This window comes from Bos grunniens, chromosome 18 (genome assembly GCF_055505025.1).
Source record: "Bos grunniens cultivar Pamir isolate PY7600 chromosome 18, Bosgru_T2T1.0, whole genome shotgun sequence".
Lineage (NCBI taxonomy): Eukaryota > Metazoa > Chordata > Mammalia > Artiodactyla > Bovidae > Bos > Bos grunniens.
In genome coordinates this window covers 43,851,053-43,869,983 of record NC_141182.1, presented here as the reverse complement: position 1 = coordinate 43,869,983, position 18,931 = coordinate 43,851,053, and the positions used below count along the sequence as shown (strand labels likewise).

The window sequence follows — 18,931 nt, the reverse complement described above, 5'->3', positions numbered from 1 at the left end:
CCTTCTTCACCCCCGTCCCAGACCCCCCTCACCTAATTTCCCAAACACTGGCTGCCAGAGCCTCGGGAGCATCCGGTCCAAGTGGGTGTGGGGTGACTCTGGGCAACATGGCCCCCAGGTCCAGGCCAGAGAATGTCTGCTGGGCATGGAGATGGGCCGAGGGGCCCTCCAGGGAGGTGGGCCTCCCTGGCATCTGCTGCAGTGCCCCGATCCTTCTGGTTTGGGGTCCCCTGTGGGCCCCAACACCCACTACAAGCCCTGCTATATCTCCAGGCCTGGGCCCCTCTCCAGAGTTCCCGGGACGCAGGTAAGGTCTGGCTGGTTCCTCCCCTTCCCGAATCTCTAGGCCAAGGGTTACTCCCAGGTGATCTCAGACACCCAGCTGGGACTCGCCCCAGCCCTCTCTGCTGCATGGCTCCTCCCTCGGCCAGCAAAGAGTGGTGCTGAGCCTGACTGCCCCCGAGGCCCCAAAACTGAAGCACGGGGGCCCTCTGTTCCCCCAGGTACATCAGGGCTTTCCATTACCCCACAGGCACCCTGGGGCTCGGCCTCCCGGCTCCCTCTTCCTCTGCCATTCCTTTAATTTCCCAATGACCTTGAGCCGTGGGCATCGGTATCTCCATGTCTCAGGCAGGAAACAGAGCCCCAGACAGCACGTGACCCTTGTCAGCTGAGGAAAACCTGAGGGCAGACGAGTGGGCAGCCTCATGGTTCCTGCTGACTCCCAGATAGCCGAGGAAGTGCACCAGGGTCGGAAGGGCAGGGCTGGGTGGAAGGCCCCTGGTTTCTGGTGTGGCACAGATATACCTAGAGAACACCCACCCCGAGAGCCAGCCTCCCGTCTTTGCCGGGCAACTAGCGCATTCAAGGCCCTCCACACAGCACTCGGGTGGCCACCCACACCTTCCTGATCTTCCCAGAGGGTGGCCTCTGGAAGCTTCCTAAGGGTCTCCAAAGGATGGGCAGCAGCCTGTAGCCAGGCAGGGACACCCACCAGCCTGAGCTTCCATTGAACCTGTAGCCCAAGCCGGGCAGGAACCCGCCACTCTTGGGCCGAGCAACTCAGCCCATGGGCTCAGGCTCCTCAGATTCAGGACGAGACAGAGCCACTCATTCCCCACCCTCTGCAGCAAGCCTCCTTGGGGCCCACGACTGTGGGCCAGAGTGCACCCAGAGTACACTCCCCCCAAGAGCTGCCCGCTTCTCATCCATTGTAGCCCACAGTCCACACTGGGGTGCCACCAGAGTTCATGGTTCTCCAGGGCTCTGGGTCCCCACCCAAGAGCAGGAAGCAGCCGTGGGAAGCAGCAGGGGGCTGGAGTGTCTTACCGTCAAGGGCTCAGCGGAGAAGACCCTGGGGTTAACCAGGGGCAGGCATGGGGGGAGTGTGGACTGGGGTCGTCCAGGCTGACTGGGCCCTGAGCATCAGGGGAAGGGCCAGAGGCGACCTGGACTTCCTTAACCACAAGAAAATGACTCAGCTAAATTGAGGAAGATTTCCGTTTCGGCAGACTACTTTTTCCACTATGGTAAGAGTTTTTACCCACAGGCTCCAGAGGAGCTGATACCCCAGAGAGGGGCTTAGGGAGTTTCGATTTGAATAGTCAATGCTGATTCTTAATCATTATTTTGAAAAAGCAGCTTTTGGTTTTCCAGCAGGTGGTTGGGTCCTGGGGAGTGAAGCTAGGTGTGTGTGTGTGTGTGTGTGTGTGTGTGTGTGTGTGTATGAGTGTGTGTGTGTATATACACAACTGCTTGTTTGTGCCTTGAGGACACTGGGGCCCGAAAGAAGAGATCTAGTCAGGAGTTTTTCCCTTTGCCTGGAGACAGGTCTTGGCCAGGTCTGCAGAAATGACGAATTTTCCAGCCCTCTGAGCATGTTGACCTGAACAGAACTAATGGCTCCATGGATTGAAGGCTAAGTTTGTGCCAGGCAGCAGTGTTATATAGGCACAACCCACTCCTGGATGGGAAAGCAGAGTCAGATGCAAACCCAGGCAGCCATAGTAGACACTGATCACCACCCCCACCTGCCCTTCCTCCAGCTGCTGGTATCTCCTGACATTTTCCAGGCTCATCTGCCATAGCAACCTGCAGCTCCAGGGCCAGCCAGGACTGAGGGCTTCCCAGCTAGGGTCCTGCTCAAACTCCAGCCCATCAGTGATCAGAAGCTGGGCCTTGCCCTGGATTCTGAGATGTCAGGTCGGGGCATCTCCAATGCAGCCCTGGCTCTGAGTGACCAGCCCATTCTTGAGGCCCAAGAATGGGAGATGACTGCTAAGATCTTCCCAGAGCAGAGGGCCCAGCCCTGTTCCTGCAACTTCTAGCCTAACGAACATGATGAGGACAAATCCTGGTCCAGGTGCTTAGTGAGGAAGAAGGCCAGTTGATCTGGGGTCCTCCCACTTCTGATTCAGCCCAGGTGGGCTTCCTGGCGGTGGGTGCCAGCAGTCTCTGGACTGAATGACAGCACTGATCACAATAAGGGCCTCCAGGACAGTGACTGCCCAGGCTGGAAGATGCTCCTCCCTATCCTCCCGAAGGAGATCCGCTAGTCAGCTCCCAACCTGGAAAGATCCACAGCTGAGAGAGGGTCCTTCTTTCTCACTGCCCCTTCCAGGAAAAGCTCTTCCCTGAGATCCCACTGAGAGGGGCGACAGGGCCATCGCTGGCTGACCTCGATTCTGCTGGGGGTCACCACACATCTTGTTTCACCAGCTGGGCTCAGTTTCCCAACCTGGAGTGGAGTGGGGGGTCCACTGCCTAGGCAGGAGCCTTGCCCTCCACTTGCTCAGGGAGCCTCAGGGGACAGAGCTGGGCCTGGCCAGTGTGGCTCTGTGGCCAGCGCTCGGCTTCTGCCTGGGGCCAGGACACGTGTCCAGGCTCTGCGGCCTCCCCACGGTCCAGCCCGCTGGCCAACCTCCTGGGGGAGGAGCAGGGGCTGCAGAGGCTGGGGGAGGAGGCCAGGCTAGTGGCCCCAACGGGTGCTGGCAGTTCCAGGACAAAGGGCAAGATGCTCTGGCTGGAGCAAGGGAGCAGGGCAGGGAGCAGCATGAAGATGAGAGCTGGGTGGAGTGGCCGAGGGGCCTGAGCCCAAGTTCTAGGCTCGGTTCCTCCTCTGGGTGCCCCCCTGGGAGACAGAAGAGGAGAGACAAAAATGGGGAAGGGGCTGAAATAGGCAAGACTAAGGTAGGGGAAGGAAAAGGAACAGAAAAAGAGTATCAGAGGAGCAGCTTAAAGAGGAGGTCCCCAATCCAGGAGTCCCAGCTCTAGTAAGGAGATTTTCTCCAGGCCAGGGCCCAGGGGTCAGGCAGGAGCCTTGGAGGTGGGTCTCCCTGTTTATAGTCCTTGCTCCCTTCCGCAGAGCCCCACACCTCCGCCTGCCCTGCAAGGCTCACACTAGATGGCCATCTGTGAGTGTGTCATCCATGTGCGGTGTCTGTCATAGGCATGTATGTGGTGTATGTGTATGGTGTGTACCATGTGTCTGAAGCCCTCTGCCTCTAAGACGCTCACCTGCCCAGAGTCTTGGGGACAGCCTAAGCGCCAGGACAAGGCCTCTCTCTGAGTTCAGCCTCCTTGGTGGGGCTGAGTCTCTGCCCCTCCAGAGGCCCACCCAGGTGTCTCACTTGCCCTGAGAGGGGCGCAGAGGAGGCAGTCCCTTCTCCTTAGGTTCCCCCTACACAAGAGGTCCTTGGGCTCCCAGGAGCCACGCAGCCCCAGGTGGAGGCGGACCAGAGGCCTCTGACTGACTCAGGTGCAGAGTCAGCTCCAGGCCTCTGCAATGGACAGAGACTCAAGGACTCCCAGAGTGGGCCACAGAGTGTTTGCTGCATGTAAGGATCAGTGTGTGCATGTGTGTGTGTGTGTGTATGCTTCCACACAGACATCAGGCACAAATGTTCATATTCGTCCCCTTGTTGGTGAGCTCCAGCCAGTTAGCCTCACCCATTTGCCCATCATCTCCTCACCCAGAACCTCCAGTGCCTCCCAAGACCCCAGGGTACCAAGCTCTCTGTCACTAACCTGGTCTGGCCCTTCCTTCATGCTAATTCCTCCCTCAAAGCCCTGGCTACAGCCAGGCTGGTTCCCTCATTGGCCCTCGTCTTCATTCACTTTTTCTATGCAGAAGTTTAGCAGCACGTATATTTGCAGCTAGTGTGTGTTTGTGGCATCTTCTCTGCATGGTCTGAGTCAGGTGTGAGAATGTGCAAATTGGGGAAGAAACCCGATTTGCATTGCTGTGAGCAGAAAGGAAATTCATCAGCTCCTGTGATGAAAAAGCCCGGGATGGTACTGACTTCAGGCACAGCTGGTTCTCAGCTGTGCAAATCCACGTCTCTCTCCCAGCCCTACTTCCCACTGTGCTCCTCCACACCCACCCCCACACACCCACCCCCACCCTCAACACACAGGCTCCCAGCAGGACAGCCTCCAGGCTCACATTCCCTGCTTTGCCACCTAGGGAAAAGAAAATGATTTTTCCCAGTATTTTCAACAGAAGTCTCAGGGCTGACACCCATTGGGCAAGTCCAGGGCACGTGACCAACTTCCGGAGGCCAAGACTGGGGCAGCCCTGCCTGAACCACGTGGTCGGAGAGCGGGAGAGAGCTGGTTCCCCAGAACAGCCCTAGAGGAAGGAAGTCGACGCTGGCAGCCAGGGACACCGGGGCTCAGATGACTGTATCCATGAGTGAGGATCTGGGGCAGGGAGGGACATGAAATATTCCTGTCCTGGGTCTCACTCCAAGCCAGGATGCAGTCTAAAATCCTGGGGCTGGCAAGTCTGGGATTGGTATGCCATTGCTTGCAGTGCATATGGGGAAACTGAGGCCCAGAGGGTCAGGGTCACACCGTCAGTTAGGGCAGAGCCGGAGCTAGAACATGAGCCTTTTGACAGGTGATCCTAACTGTCTACACAGGAGCGTTCAATGCAGCCCAAGCTGCTTGCTGTGTGCCTGGGAGAGAGAGTCTGACTTATTGGCCTGGGGTGTCCATCCCAGATCAACCAACCGGTCAGACCTGGGGTGTGGGTCCTGAATGTCAGTGTCCACAAGCATCACGTCACAGAAGGTTAGCACTGAACCCCCAGGTTGTGCTGGGGGTTCCAAGCTCAACGAGCCCTGGCAGTGCTGATGCAGGGGGCTGAGGCCAGGGCCAAGACGTCCGTCAGCAAACCCTAGTCCAAGAAGAGGCCCTCCACCTCAAAGGCCAGGAGCAGCGGGGAAAGGTGCTGAGAGATTGAGTGCTGGGGCAGGAAGAGATGGTAGGCAGATCGGTGTGGGGGTCAGAGAGACCCAGACATCCAGACCACTAACCACTGCCGCAGCCCGCAGCTGGGAGGGGGAGGGAGGCCTGGACCATGAGGCCAGAAGAGGTCAAGGGGCGGAGAGGCCATGATGGGCCCAGTGGGCTGCAGCAGGTTGAGGACGCTTGGCCAGAAAGGCCTGTTTACTCAGAGGCCCACGAGGTCAAGGCCCGAGCCCGGGGTTAATTATTAACGGCCACCCGGCTTGTGGCTGTCCGGTGTGGTGGAGGCCAGAGACCAGAGGCCCGGAACCACGCCCCGGGTCACCCCATCCAAGAGGGTCCCCGAAGCACTCTCCTTCCCTCGGCTTCCAAAGGCACCCCCAGCCACTCAGACACCCTCCTTCCCAACTCTGGCCAGAGGGAGGCCTGTTTTTCTGGCAGGGGAGAGCCGTGGTGCTAGTATCTGTGGGGGAACAGGCACCAGAGGCCTGAGGTCACGGCGGGATGGGGGGTGGACTGAAGGTGCTCTGGGGACCCCCAAAGGGGTCGTCACTTGTGGGGACCCTGAGCCAGGATAGCTGAAGTCCCGGTCTTACCCGACCATCCTAAAGGAGCCAGGACAGGCAGTTCCCTGAGCGCTGGGGACGCTTCCTCCCTCCCTACAGAGCAGGTGCTGACAGAGGCCAAATTAGCGGCTTTGGGGCTGCAAATCCCCGCTTTGTCCTGCAGATTAAGCTCTCCTACGGGGCTGGAGAAGGGAGCCTGAGGGGCCAGGGCTGGCCGCCCACCTCTCCAGCCTCAGCCCAGCCTCCCTCCCAGAGCCCACTCCCTCAGGATCTTATCATGCCCTCCCCAACCCCAACCCCAGGCAGCCTTGCCCTCATCCAACCCTAGATACAGGTTTCACAGGGGGACTAGAGTGATGGGGCGTGGCGGGGCAGATCAGCACCCCCAGTCCCCACCTTGGAAGGAGGGGACCTTGTTGAACCCAGGGGCTGACTCAGTAAGTCCACAGCCCAGGACTCTGCCTTTCTCAGGAATGATGGAGGGGTCAAAGCTCCTGGTCCCCCCAAGAGAGGCAACGCTTCAGAAGGAGCCCCCAAGAGGCAGAGCTCTCCTGAGACTTTTTACTCCCTCCTAGATTGGGACCATCAGCCTTGGAAGATTTTCGGTTTTATCTCTGGAGGCTGTGGTGGATGGGGCCTGTGGAGGGAGAAATGGGCAGGGAACCAGACAGACGTCCTGGCTTCACCGGGTGGGGCCCCTGGGACAGCGGGTTCCTGGGGGCACTGGAGGTCCCCCTTCCCTCTGGCTGTGCCCTCCCCTCCAGGATGTAAAGGGGGCACCCAGGCCCAGAGCCCCAGCCTGTGTGGCCCCCTGAGCGTGTGCAGAGCATCGGGAAGGGCTTTAGGGCAAGTCCCCCAGGCCCGCTCCAGGCAAAGCACTTCTGTAGCTGCCTCTGGAAGCTCAGCCCAGACGGCCTTCGGCCCCAAGGAGCACAGCCAGCCCAGGCCCTTCAGCGTCCACTTCAGGATACAATTGTTCCCTTTTTGAGACACCACTTCTGCCCAACCAGGAAATCCTGAACCAAGGCTGCCCGTCCCTCCCTGAGTCAACACTCGCTGAGAAGGAGGGTGGGGGAGAAGGGAAACAGGCCAGGGGACACGGTTCGAGCCACGCCAGCCCCAGGAGTGCGGACCACACACACACTCACAGAGATATGCACACAGGTGCACGCAGATCCTCCTCATGCGCTCAGTCACCCGTACACATGAAGACACCACGCACACACAGGCACACACGTACAGACACACCCATACCTCCTCGTCGTTCACACCCACACACCCACGCACACTCAGAGTCACACATGTACACACAGATGCACACACATGCCCAGGCCTTCCTGTCCCCAAGCTCCCACACACACCCACAGACCCAGACCACCCCTCTCCATTCTACTTGCCCGGTGGCCTTCACCCTGTTTGGTGCCCTCGCTTGAAGCCACTAGCCACACGGCACCCAGGAGCCTGCTGCTGGCAGCCTAGGAAGTCTGAGACCAGGATCGAGTACCTGAATCTCACTCAGGGTTCCGTTTTAGGGGGCAGATACCGCCCGGGACATCCTGGCACCTCTGCAGAAACAGGGACAGGGAGGAGGAGAGGCAGCCAGGACCAGACTGGGGCTGGAGGTGCCCACCACCCTTTCGTGGGAGGGGCACCTATCAGATGCTGATGGCTCTCTCATCAGACCAGATGCTGGCTTCCTGCAGGCCTGCCTAGCTAGACAGACCCTGGGACAGGGCCGTGCCTGGCAGTGAACTCTCAACGTGGACTGGCCGGACAGACAGACAACAGTTGAGTGACGGTGGAGAAGCTCTGTGTCCTCTGGGCTGGCTTCCGGGCCCAGGGAGGCCCCTGCCACCCACCACCCGGCTCACTCCACAGCACTGAGATCTTGCCCACGGTTTCTGTCTCCGGAGCAGCGGGCGGGCAGCCCTGGAACATGCCTACACAAGGCTCCCTGGCGGCCGCACGCCAAGCCAACGCCAGAGCCAGGCCAAGAGCAGGAGTCTCGGGGCCTGCCCACCGCCCACGTCCCTCCCAGCCTTCTGCGCCTGCTCCAGGGCAAGACCGCGAGACCCAGCCCTGACCCCCCAGAGCCCAGAGTCCTATCCACACACTAGCCCCCCCATGCACCTCAGGACAGGTGTCTTCCCCTGCAGGTCCCACCCTCAGCAGCGTCCAGGGATCTTTGCAAATGTCAGTCTGGTCCTGTTCCTGGCCTGGCCCCCTAAAAGTGCTCCAGGCCCTTGTATCTGCTGCCCTCCTCCCCACAGCGTCCTGTTGGGTTCAGGGTGGCAAGGCCGCCTCCCTGTCCCCATACTTGTTACTCTGCCCATCTCTCTGGGCTGTCTCTAAAGCAGCTTGCTCCTGCCCCGGGGTTCCCTCTGGGTCTCTGCTCGGCTGGCCCTTCTCCTCACTCAGGTTCAGGCTCTGCTGCCTCCCACCCCAGGGACCCCTTCCTGAAGTAACCCCCAGTCTCTGTCCAGGGACACACTGGCCATGCCCCCACTGGGCTAGAATCCCAGGAATGGCCCTGTCCGTGGCCTCACTTGTCCGTATCTGTCTCCTCTGCTGGATTGTCAGCCCCATAAAGTAAGAACCTTGAAAACCGAAGGGGATCTGTCTGGCAGGTAGTTGGTGGGAGGCGTGCTGATGGTTGTTGAGTGAATGAGTGAGGGGCACAGGGCAATCCTGAACCCAAACTCAGGAGTGTGGGATAGGGGGGGCCTCGTGTCAGGTGTGGAGGCAGGCTTACAGAGGCTCGCTCACACCCCACGGGCGGGCCCAGCCGAGTGGGTGAGGCGCCCCTCGAATCAGCTCCCCTGGGTTTACTGTGGTGGTACACTCTGGCAGGTCCTACTCCCGGAACCTTTGGAATGTGTCCCCTGCCTGCCCAGACAACCCTGCCCCACCCCCAGGTGCAGCCAGAACCCCCTCTCAGCCCCAAACCCCTCACCCACACACATAGCCTCCCTGCCCTCCTCTGCCATGCGGCTCCCTTGGCCTGGCAGTGCTGAGTGTCCATTAGAAGCTTCTGGGCACTTGCTAGGCTTCTCTCCACCATCTTGGGCAGCTTGAAGGTGGATGAGAGGCCTGGTCAGAGGTCAGAAAGATGAGGATTGGGCAAGAGGTTAGTGGGACAGGTCAGAGGACAAGGGATCCGTCAGGTCTAATGAAGCCCAGACTCAGGAAGGGGGTTACTCTGAACCCAGAAGATAAGGGCTTAGTTAACTGGTTAGTTGGTTAGTTAGCTCCCTCATTCATTTGGCCCTCCAGTTGTTGAGCACACACCATGTTTGAGCGGGGGCCCCCAGGGACCACTGACTGGGTCAGTCTCAGAGTGGGGAGGCTTGGTTCTCACCCTGGACCCTGGATCAGTCTTCCACCGATCCCAACCCATAATATAGTCTGTGAGCGAATTATTTTTACACTTTTTAAAACGTAGGAAAAAATCAACAGAAAACTCATATTCTGTTACATATGAACATGATGTGAAATGCATAAAGAAAATTTTATTGAAGCGCAGCACACCCTTCATGAACACCCCATCTGTGGCTGCTCTTGCCCTGCAGCGGCAGCAGAATAGGAACCGAACGGCCCACAGAGCCTAAAAGATTTCCCATCTGACCTTTTACCAAAAAGGTTTGCTGCTCACTGCCCAGACTGTCCACCCTCCATCCGACGGGCTATGGGCAGGCCAGCTCTGTGCCCAGCTCTCAGTTTCCCTCTCTGTTCCATGGGGTGAAGCTTCCTCCCTCAGGCAATTGCAGTGAGCACTTGGGGGTTTACAGCTTGCCCCTCCCTACTTTTCCTTTCCTTTTTCCTTTAAGGAACTGAGGGCTTACAAATTCCGAGTCGGGCACAGGGCTGGTCTGACACCCAAGGCCTGCTCTCAAGGGACACACACGGCAGGGCATGGAGACGGTGTAGCTGGAGGTTCAGAGGAAGGTCAGGGAACCTGGCCTGGAGTGCAGAGAAGGCTCCTGGCGGGGTCGGGGGTGGTGGGGGATGCTCAGGCTAAGTCTTAACATACAGGTAGAAATTTGCTAGGGGGAAAGGAGCAGGGAAAAGCATCGAGGGTGGAGGGAACAGCTTTAGCGAAGGTACAGAGGCTGCGAAAGGGGCAGGCCGAGACCTGGTGGAGGTGGCATGAAGCCAGGCCATGCAGGGCTTTGGGCCATCAGAGGTCACCCCTCATCGGCAGCCCCACCCCATCCCAACCTGGGTTTGGCTTCAGGCTGGCAGCGCATGTCAGGATCGGGCAGGGGAGGGGCATCCTCAGGACTGCACTCCTGGGGCCCTGCCCACGGTCAGCAGTGCCACTGGAACAGGATCCAGTGGTCGGGGCCGGGGGGCTCAGCCCGGCAGGGTGGGGGCTGCAGGAGCTGCCTGGCCTTGCCCCTGGCCCGGGGCAGCCACCGGAGTCCAGGGACCAGGCAGGCTGCCACAGGAGGGGAGCTGGCAACAAAGGCCTATTCTTCACGCTTTAAAAAAGACTTAAAACTCATCCAACTTTCCTTCATTAGATGCTCCGGGATGTTTCCCTTTCGGAGGCTGCTCGAGATAACCTGGCTGATAAAGGCCTGATTCTCGGAGTCTTAATTATGGCCCCGAGATCTCCACGTAAACAATCAGCCAGAGCTTGCTCTCTGCCTCCCCTCGGTGCTCAGGGGAGCACAAGCCAGGTGCCAAGTAGGAACCGGGTGACCCCGGGCTCCTGAGTTCTCTATGCTGCCTCCCTGTGGGGCTGTCCCCAGGGAGCTGGGTGGCCAGGCCCTGGGCTTGATGCATGTCCCTGCACGGTAGCCACCGGTTTTGGGTCCCAGAGCCACAGCCTCCTGACCACATGGCCTCAGCCTGCTCATCCGTGACAGTGACAGTCATCAGACGGTGAAGGAGACCCCTGGCCCGTAGCAAGTGCTCAGGAAATGTTGGACAGAACCTGTAGTGGAGAGGCACTGTCCTGACCTTGACCCCTGTCCCAGCCCCTGGCAGGAAGCCTCTGAATTCTCAGCTCCATCCCCGCTCAGCTGGACGAACAGGGAGGTGGACGTGAGCCCAGCCCCCAGCAGCTCTGCCCAAATTTGCCCCCAAGCCCCACCCTAGGCCCAGGTGCCCACCAGGTGCCCGTGACTTCACATCGCCAGTGGATTAAGGTGGTCCAAGGTGGCAATTTGAGGACTGCCTTGGGTACCCTTCTTGGCACCCTCCCCCCATGCCCTGTGTAGTACCATGCCCCCCACCCTCACCTTAGGTACCCCTGAGGAGTCACCCAGGGAGGGAAGGCCACCCTGTGCCCCCTGAGGGCAAGCTCGGGCACTTGGCAGGACGCATCTCAGCCTCATTTGAGGGAGAGGCTCTGCTCAATACGAAGGATGCGTTTGGGAGGAGATGGCGCCCCCCCACATGTTCACCCGGAGAGACCTGCACACACATACACGTGATCCCCCCACACACATACACACCCACCAAGGCATGCACACACGAGGACACTCCCCAGGCCAGGCCTCAGCAGCTCAGCTCCTGGTGGGGCCATCCGCATGCATGTGTGAGTGTGTGCCAGTGTGTGCGTGTGCGCTCGTGGGCTGATGTGGTGCTGCCCATCAAGTGTCTGTGTCAAGTGCAAGCGTGCCTGGGAGGAAGCAGGAAGAAGAGGAGGGCCAGAAGCCCTCTGGTCCCCTGTCTGAGGCAGGAAGGGGACAACAGTGACTATGCAATGTCCCAGGCCACTGTGGCCTTGAGCAGGGCTCACCCCGGAAGCCCTGAGGAGCTGGGGAAGAAGCCTTGTCAGGGCTGGGGCGCTGGCCTCTGTGGGCGCCGCCACCCTCCAGGGGCACGGAGCCCCCGCTCCCTCTCTCTGTCTGTGTGCCTTGGTCTGGGACGACCAGCCTCCCGCTGGGCCTCCAGCTGAGACCAGCAAGCCATTTTGAACCATAATGAGAAGAGGAAGTTCCTGAGGCCCCAAAACAGGAACAGGAAGCTGGGAGGGGGTGTATGGATAGGGAACGGGGAAGGGGGACACGGGCACTCTGCTGATGCACACGGAGAGCCCCAGCCTTCCTGGGCCCAGCTCAGCTGCCGTGTCTGGGTGTCTCCACCTGATCGCAATGCCATGGGGCTCATCTGCCCTGCTGCCCCCACCCAAGAGCCAGGCTCCCCGAGGGATCCTCAGATGCTGGCCAGTTGTCCACCCGGGCGTGTTCAATCATTCAGGCTCATCTGGTCCTGATCGAGAGGATTCCGTGGGTCTGCTCGAACCTTCCTGTCCAGCCAGGCACTGTGTCTGGCCACGCCACCACTCCCTGGCCCCGGCGCGTGGCCACGTGGGACTCTCCACTGGGCTGGCCTACCACGTCTGTGTGACCACCTGACCACTCCCCTGACCAAGCACGCGACTTGCTGTCTCCCTGGCCGTGGATCTGATGACTCCTAGCCCCAGCCTGTTTTCTCAGCTGCCTTATGGGATGTGGCAAGTCTCCAGCCATACCCTCACTTGGTAACAGGACACAGGACTGTCCTGACCCCCCCCTCAGCAGAGTGGGAGAAGCTGGGGTTCTGCCGCCCAAATACCCCTGCCTCACCCCACATCCTGGGGTGGGAGGGCCTGGGGCCTTCGTCTCCCCTCTGCTATGTGGGGTGGGAGATGGCATGTAAGAGGCACAGCAGTGTGTGGAATCACGTGCCAACCTCCAGACCTGGGGAGTGCCTGGCTCACGCAGGGCCCAGGCAGGGGTGGGGGTATGGAGAACTGGAGGGTGTGCTCACTCAGGGAGCACACGGCTGCTCCTCTTCCCGGCTTTGGAGGGAGCGCCTGCAGAAAGACTCTGGGGCGAGTGGGCGGGGGCGGGAGCTCAGGGGCCCTGAAAGGCAGATGTCACCAATTTCAGTTCTGCCCCGGCCAGCCTGAGGCAGCCTGGGACTTCCCAGAGTGGAAGGACAGGCTGGGGGGCCAGGCCACTTGGAGGCAGGGGGACCCCTTCCTTGCCCCAGCTGGACGCCATCTGCAAAGGAAGCGATAGAAGTTCTGGGGATCCAGAGTGGGCTGGATGGAGCTCCCTAGGGTCCCCACACTCTCCTTGATCCTCCAGAGCAGGTCCCTCTGGTACCCCATGCCAGTCAGCTCCAACCCAAGATCCTGGCAACAAAGGAAATTATTGGCCTTCTTGTCCCCACAGATGAAGGTTATAAAGGGCACATCTGCCCCCAGAGGCATCTAGAAAGACTTCCAGGATGGGAGAGGGGTGGGTGCCACGTGGATTCCTCTCCTCACGCCAAAGGACCAAGCGGAAGCCACAAGAGCCGCCCCCCCACCACGAGTTGGCTCCATCATCTCAGCTCCTCATGCTCATCCCCCAAAGAGGGAATGCAAGGAGCAGGTGGGGTGGGCGGGCAAAGCCCCCTGCCTCAGCCTCGGCCCTCCCCTTGGTCGCAGCCCAGCCAGGCGGGCGGTCAGCACCGGAGCCAGCAGGGAAACGGGCCCCTGGGTAGGGAACACTTCTGACTGGACCGTGTTCTTGGGAGATCAGTTGTGAAACTCGCTTCAAACCCCCAAACCACAAAAACGGCCGATTTTCCCAGCCCTGTTCTCACGTTTCTCAGATCAGCCTAGGAGTCTTCAGTGTTTCCATCCGAGAGACGCCAGGCCAGCCGCCAGCCCCCGGGGGGGACGAGGAAACGGAGCACGACAGACTAGGGTGCTCCGGAAGCCCCTCCACCCTTCCCCACAGGGCACCATTCTGGCCAGTGTGTCTGGAAACGTGGGGTCCGGGCTGGGGACAAGGGCTGGGCCTGGTGCGGGACACTGGAAATCCGGACAGAGGCATCTTGAAGCTGCTAGAGGCCTCCGGGGAAGGAGAATTTGAGAGCACCCTTCTCTCAAGGGTGGGGGACGGTGGAGGAGGGTTAGCTGGTGGGTAACTGGGAAGATGCCCTTCGATTTGAAGGAAGGTCCCAGCGGTGTCCCTGCTGTCTTCCTCCTCCGCCAGGGGCACAGTGCACACGGTTCTAGTTCTTTGTCGTCGGGGCCGTGACAGCAGAGAAGGAGGCTCTCGTCAGGCAAAGACTGACCTGGGGACCCTCAGAAGTCATCAGAACCCCAAGAAGGCCTTCCTGCTTTTCTCTGCTGGGCGGGGATGATGGCAAAAGCCACCTGAGAGAGAGAAGCTGCCTGTAGTTGCTTTGGATGACAGTTGCCTCAAAGTCTCAAGGCCCCAGTCCCCGCTGCAGGAATGCAGGCTAGTCTCTGCACCCCACCTCGGCTGCCTTCCTGGGGCCAGATGCCCCCGCCCCCACCCATAGAGGAAGCCAGGTGAGGCCCCACCCCTCCCCGTGCCACTGCCCCCCTCCTGCTGCCAGCAACCCCCCGCCCGAGGGCCTGCCCTCCACATGGCCTGCCACCCTTCACCCCTGTCTGCCACCACGGCCGCCTGTTTCCAGCTGGAACCTCCTTGAGTCTGGGACAGAAACTCTAACCGGATTAACTTCAGCAGTGATTTCCGAAAGCAAAACATTGCTGAGAAAAATACCGAGCTTTAGCTTCGTGCGTGCTGCCCCAATCTTTCCCTGAACTGTCTCCTCTCTTTAAAACGCCACATAAGAGGTTAACTGATGCCATGCTCCCAGTGTTAATATCTATGGTAGGTCATACTGGCTGTGGGACTACATGTAGGATCTGAAAGCTGCCTGATATAAGAACTAATACCTCCAGTCCACGGGCAGGGCCCAGAGAATCCTGCCTGGGGAGACTGTGACCTGGGTTCCCTGAAGCCAAGGCCAGGGCAGCAATAGAATCCAGGAGATCCCCACAGACAGGGGGTCCCACGTGAGGGGCAGGGTTGGGGGGCCCATGAGCCAGGTGACTGGGGTGCCCACCAGCTGATGAGAAGCATAGGGGACAGTGGGGACAGATACGTGTCTCCATCTCTCTTGTCTCTCTGTACTTGGGTTTGCAGGCCCATGTCTATGAATTTGCCTGGGTGTTTGCCTATGTGGCAGTTCTTGGGCATTGCCTATGAGTGTGTTTGTGTGATTTTCTGTGTGTGCCTACAAGCATCCACCTCTCTGTTCATGCAACCACTCTCATGGGCCCAGTCCTGGGCCAAGTCCTGGATGGGGGGTGGAAGACTTGGTCCCTACTTCATCACACCCAGTCTGGTGAGAGGTGGATGGGACACAAGGAATCACCCCCTGAAAAGCATAGCCCAGTGTGATGATGGAAATCCATGCTGTGCAGACAGAGCATGGGATGGGGGGAGGTGAGCAGAGCCCCTGAGACAGTGTGCTGATGGAAACACTTGATGCTCTGAGAAAATGACATGAAAGCTGAGTGAGCCGGGGCACATGGAGTCGGCCAGATGGGTGAGAAAGGAAAGTTTTCCAGGCAGAGGGAACAGCATGTTCCCTCTGGGGCACAGAGGAGGAAAAGGAGGCCAGGGTGGCAGAGCAGAGATAGCTGAGAGACAGTAGGGGGACAGGGCACGGGGTGGGGCCGGAACTGGACATAAAATCTTGGAGGCCACAGTGACAATACTGTGCTGGTCCTGAGCACTGCAGGAGAGTTTGGTTAGAAGGGCTACACCGTCTGCTAGGAGAACGGGCTGCGCCGGGCCTGGGGCAGGGCTGAGAAGTCATCCAGTGAAGAGAATGGAAGGATAAGGGGCAAAGCTTGGCGGTGGGGGAAGTGTGCAATGGTGGCTTCCTGTGTATGTGTGCACACGTAGGCACGTGTGCCTGTGTGGGTGTGCACACACCCGCCAGGTGCCGGGGCCTCACACTCAGACCTCTCCCTCTCCCCTGCCAACCTTGCACCCGTGTCCTCCCCACCGCCTCGCCTCGGACATGACAGTGACGGTAAGAAGGGCTCGGTGTTGCAACTGCATTTCCTCTCGAACCCAGGGCCACCAGAGATTAGCTGAGAGCCCCGTGTGCGCCAGGCGATAACACCCCCACTCCCCCCGTTTCCTAATCTCTGATTCATTTCCAACTGATAACAGGACGAGGGCCCACGGGCGACTAAGAAATGCCCCAGCAGGTCCTGCCAAGACTGTGGCCGGGCTGCCTACAGGGGCTCTTGGATGGCAAGAGCCTCAGAAAGATGAGGGTCGGGGGTGAGCTTGGAGGGCGAGAGAGATGGAGAGAGAAGCAGAGAGACAGGGAGATGGAGACAGACACAGCAGACGCAGAGGAGCCGGGGTCGGGGTAGGGTGATAGGAAAGAGAGATAAGGAGGGAGAAACACGGAGAGCAAGACAGACAGACTGACAGATGTATAAATATAGAAAGAGAGGGGTTGGGAGTCCCGGGGGCTGGATGGACTTACGAAAGAGAGAGAAAAACAGAAGACACTGAGACAGAGACTGACAAAGAGAGAAGAGGTGACCCAAGGTCAGGAGAGATGGGGGCGGTGGGCCGCCCTGGCCGTCCCCAGGCACTGCGCATGCGGCCAGAGAACAGTGAGCCGGAGGTGGGGGCTGGTCTTGCTGACTCGATCTCTGCCAGACACAGGCCCCAGCTGGGAGCAGACCCCCACACACATACCACACACCCACCCTCACTGGCCTCAGAGCCTCTGGAGGAGCAGAGGGCTGCTCGGCTGCACGGCTGTGAGGCTGATGGAGCCATGTTCCCTGGCCTCAAGGCTCACCAGAATGGGGGGCCCAGCCAGGGCAGAAGGGACAGAGGAGCCCCCCGGGGTTTATTTGTATCCTGCTAAGGTCTGGTGTGGGTTTCCCCAGTGGCTCAGTGGCAAAGAATATGCCTACAGTGCAGGAGACTCGGGAGATGTGGGTTTGATCCCTGGGTCGGGACGATCCCCTGGAGAAGGGAATGGCAACCCACTCCAGTATTCTATCCTGGAGAATCCCATGGACAGAGGAGCCTGATGGGCTACAGTCCATGGGGTCACAAAGAGTCAGACACGACTGAAGCAGCTGAACACACAAGGTCTGGTAGGGCTGGAGTGAAGCTGGACAGTCAAGGTGGGGTGGGAGGGACTCAGCTTAGAGGCAGGGGGAGCAGAGGGCCAGGCCACCTCTGTGCCGGGACCAGAGGGAGGCCAGTCTGGCCTCAGCTCCCCTACCAGGTCCAGCTGTCTTCTGGGGTCAGAGCCTGAGCTCATGCCCTGTAATGCTCAGAGAAGGGGAGGTGGGCTCCAGGAGCTCTGGGGACCTGGCCCCCCTCCCTCGCTCCTAGGCCACCACTCCAGGCCCCTCCCTAACAAGAGACAGAAAAACGCAGACGGACAAGCTGCCTTCTTGAGCAGCACCAGGAGCTGGGCAGGCTGCACAGGCTTCTGGGCTTTGGTCTTCAGGGAGAAAGGGGGTTCCGCGGAGCAGCCCAGCCAGGGGCTGAGGGCTTCCCAAAGGGGAAGGGACAGCAGGCCTCTGGGTAGAGGAACTGCGTGAGCAGGTGCAGGATAGGCAGCGTCTGGAGATAACAAGAGGCAAGGAGCAATTCTCCAAACCTGGTAGACCTCATTCTGAGGGCAGAGCTGAGCTCCGGAAGATCCCCAAACGGAGGACCCAAGTCCCCCATGGGCATTTTAGTAAGTCCCTTCAACCCAAAGCCCCCAGCCCAGACCCACGAAAGATAGCACAAGCTGCTTAGCCAGGGTCCCCTGGCCCAGGCCTGCACAGGAAGGCTCACCTCGCCCCCTCCTGGGGCAGGCCAGCCTCCCCTCTGATTTGCCATGCCTGCCCCGATGCCCTGACTGCCGCGACCACAGGAAACGCTGCCCCAGCTCAGCACTTCCCTTTTCTGAAATCTGCCCCCAGCAGCCTGGTGGCCAGGGAAGGCAGACTTCCCGCTGCCCCCACCCTGGTCTCTTCCCACCGGTCACAAGTGGTTTGTTCCTGAGCTTCCCTGGGCAGAGGTGACCTTGCCTCAACCACAGATCAGTTATTTATCAGAACAGGAAAGATGGCACCAGAGATATGTCCTCACCCCCACCAAGAGGGCCTGGCCTGCTCCAACGACCGCATGCCTGCTCCCCACATCACAGAGAAGCGTGTGGCTGGCTCGTGCGGGCTGCACAGGGGAGGGAGCCGAGTCGAAGGCCTCATGGGCAGGCAGGGCAGGCCTGGGTGAGGCTCTGAGGGCAAGCTGGGAACACTGAATCTGATGGGACCCACTCTTCCTTAAGATGCAGTCTCAGTCTTAAGACTCCTCTGTCCCCTGACTCCTGGGGTCAGAATCCCAGACCACTTCTCCATCCCTCTTCCATCACAGACCTACATCTTGGTGCCTATGGATTCAGAGGCCAGTTGTGAGAAAAGGAAGAAGAGGTTATCAGGGTTCTTTAACAGTGGCAATGTAGGCAGTTTGCTGCTGCTGCTGCTAAGTCGCTTCAGTAGTGTCCGACTCTGTTCGACCCCATAGACGGAAGCCCACCAGGCTCCCCCGTCCCTGGGATTCTCCAGGCAAGAACACTGGAGTGGGTTGCCATTTCCTTCTCCAATGCATCAAAGTGAAAAGTGAAAGGGAAGTCGCTCAGTCATGTCCGACTCTTAGCGACCCCATGGACTGCAGCCCACCAGGCTCCTCCGCCCATGGGATTTTCCAGGCAAGAGTACTGGAGTGGGGTGCCATTGCCTTCTCCAGGCAGTTTAGCCTGAAGAATTAATCCTGTATTGTTGAGGGCTGTCCTATGCATGGTAGAATGTTTAACAGCATCCCCAGCCATTATCTACTAAATGCCCACCAGCACCACCAGTCACAGCATTCAAAACTATCTCCAGATATTGACAACCAGTGTCTAGGAGGACAAAAATGTCCCAAGTTGATAACCAGTGATCTAGGTGTATCAAAGGCCCTGGTTTCATGGCTAGAAAGTTCTTGGTCTCATTTGGCCTATTTTACAGTTTTTTGCTAGAAGGTCGCAGATTCAAAGGGTTTCCCTGGTAGCTTGGCTGGTAAAGAATCCACCTGCAATGCAGGAGACCCCAGTTCGATTCCTGGGTCAGGAAGATCCCCTGGAAAAGGGATAAGCTACCCATTCCAGTATTCCTGGGCTTCCCTGGTGGTTCAGGCTGTAAAGAATCTACCTGCAATGCAGGAGGCCTAGGTTCGATCTCTGGGTTGGGAAGATTCCCCTGGAGGAAGACATGGCAACCCACTCTAGTA

General features: G+C 59.2%; 1 long non-coding RNA gene across 1 annotated transcript; it reads left to right on the top strand.

Moving 5' to 3' along the window:
* The first annotated feature begins 105 nt into the window (after positions 1–105).
* On the top strand, positions 106–14,420 carry LOC147353592 (uncharacterized). The gene is made up of 2 exons (XR_015146714.1): positions 106–307; positions 13,799–14,420. It is a non-coding gene; the product is annotated as an uncharacterized LOC147353592 (long non-coding RNA).
* Positions 14,421–18,931: the final 4,511 nt, after the last annotated feature.